At 47.4% G+C, this 2,432-nt stretch overlaps 1 protein-coding gene across 5 annotated transcripts in view; it reads left to right on the top strand.

The window, feature by feature from the left end:
• TSNARE1 (t-SNARE domain containing 1) overlaps nt 1-2,432 on the top strand; it is a 571,939-nt gene that overhangs the window by 299,506 nt on the left and 270,001 nt on the right. The gene's annotated exons all lie outside the window — the stretch shown is intronic.

Below are 2,432 nucleotides of genomic sequence, written 5' to 3'. Positions count from 1 at the left end.
TGGATGAACATCTTGCTGGGGTCGTTTGACCCCAGTACTCTTTCCTGCCATGGCAGGGGGTCGGACTGGATGATCTGCTCAGGTCCCTTCCGACCCTAGAAACTATGAAACTATGTGTTATCTACAAATTTTGCTAATTTAGAAAAGGACAATAAAGTTATTATGGCAGTAAGTCTTAAATGTGGAGTTATGCCATGCATAGCTGAGAACAACTATGCTTGGTTGTCCCATATTTTTTATGGATCAGGAACAGTTGGCCCACTGCAGGTAAGCCCTCTGTAAAAGTGTTCAGAAATGCTCTTGACTAGACTGCATAATTTCATCATAAAGTTCAGGATCTTCAGCACAAACAGCTATGGCTTTGTGGAAGGCCAGGGCCTTTCAGAAATGGTAATGTTTGCTGTTCTGTGCTCTTTAATGGGCAAAATGCTTTGAAAGCCACCCGGGTCCTTTGTCAAACAGCTGCTGCTTTGCAACAGCTCCACAGAGCTCACGAATCGGAGAGAGAGTTTCAGAGAGACCAGAGTCATTCATATTCATAGATTGTGAGGCTGGAAGTGACCTCGAAAGATCATTGGGTCCAGCCCCGTCCATCAAGCAGGAAAGCCAACTGTGGTTTAGGTGACCCCAGCAAGGTGACTGTCCAGTCTCCTCTTGAAGATATCCAGGGTACTTGATTGCACCACCTCTGGAGGGAGTTTATTCCACAGTCTGGACACCCTGGTTGTGAAGAGATTTTTTCTCATGCTGAACCTGAATCAATCTTCCAGGAGTTTATGGCCATTACTCCTGGTTTTCCCCTTGGGTGCCCTGGTGAACAGTTGCTCACTGAGCCCTTGATGTATTCCTCTAGTGTAGTAGTAAGCTGCTACCAGATCCCCTCTCATCCTTCTCTTCCTTAGGCTGAAGAGTCCCAGATCCCTCAGCCTTTCCTTGTATAGCTTACCTTTTAAGACTCTAATCATACGGGTGGCTCTTCTTTAGACTCTCTCAAGCTTGTCCATATCCTTGCTGAAGTGTGGTGCCCAAAACTGGATGCAGTGCTCCCGCTGTGGTCTCACCATTGCTGAGTACAGCAGGAGAATCACCTCTTTGGTTTTGCTGGAGCTGCATCGATTGATGCATACCAGAGAACTTTACCACACTGCAATCCGCCCAACTTGCCAGCCTGTCTAGGTCCTCCTGTATCTGTAGCCTATCTTCAAGTGTGACTACGCTTTCCCATAACTTGCTGTCGTCTGTGAACTTGGCCAGTGACTTTTTAACTCTCACATCCAAATTGTTGATAAAGATGTTGAAAAGTGCTGGACTGAGCAACAACCTCTGTTGGACACTGCTGCCTACTTCTCACCAGGATGACACAAACCTGTTCACTACGACTCTCTGGGTCCTGTCCTGCAGCCAGTTTCTCACCCACCTGACTGTCTTGGAATTAAGCCCACAATCCTCCAATTTTCTCTTGAGGACATCATGGGTTAGTAGATGAAAAGCCTTTTGGAAGTCAAGGTATACAATGTCAACCTGCTCTCTCGTGTCCAGGTGGCGAGTTACCTGGTCATACAAGGAGATGAGGATGGTAAGGCAAGACCTGGCCACGACAAAGCCATGCTGGCTGTCATTCAGGTTCTTACCTTCTGCAAGCTTATAGCAGATAGACTCCTTGATGAACTTTTCTAGGATTTTCCCTAGGATGGAAGTTAAGCTGATTGGCCTATTGTTACCCGGGTCCTCCCTCCTGACCTTCTTGTGGATGGACACAACACTGGGCCTCTTCCAGTCCTTGGGGACTTCCTCAGAGCACTATGAGTTGTGGAAGAGTTTTGCCAGGGGCTCCGCAATGACTTTGGCTAGCTTCTTCAGCACTCTCGGATGAAAATCATCCAGTCCCACTGACTTGTATATGTCTATTTTTTTTTTTTTAATTGGTCATACAACAATTCTCCTGTAATAGTAGGAAGATGATTATTCTGACCATCCTTATCCTGTACTCTACCTGGTGTGGTTTTCCCCTTGGTCCGGTGAAAGACTAAAGCAAAGTAGTCATTCAGAAGTTCATCTTTCTCCTGGGTGCTGGGAAACAGCTCTCCTGAGTTGCTGAGCAATGATGCCATCCTCCCATTTGTTTTCCTCCTGTTCCCTATGTACCTAAAAGAGGACACAGCAGCCCCCCTAGCTCTCCAGGGACCTAGCAGACCTCCTGAGGCTAAAAAGAAAGGCCTACAAAGGACGGAGGACGGGATTCACCTCCAAGGAGGAATATTCTGCACTGGTCCGGTCCTGCAGGGAGCAAACCAGGAAAGCCAGGGCGGCAACTGAACTCCAACTAGCTTCGAGCATCTAGGACAATAAAAAGTCCTTTTTCAGATATGTGGGGAGCCAGAGGAAAAGCAAGGGCAACACTGGACCCCTGCTCAACCAGGTGGGACAGCTGA

Source organism: Crocodylus porosus, unplaced genomic scaffold (genome assembly GCF_001723895.1).
Source record: "Crocodylus porosus isolate Cpor-Errol unplaced genomic scaffold, CroPor_comp1, whole genome shotgun sequence".
In the NCBI taxonomy this organism is placed as follows: Eukaryota; Metazoa; Chordata; order Crocodylia; family Crocodylidae; genus Crocodylus; species Crocodylus porosus.
This window is presented reverse-complemented; position numbering and strand designations above follow the sequence as displayed.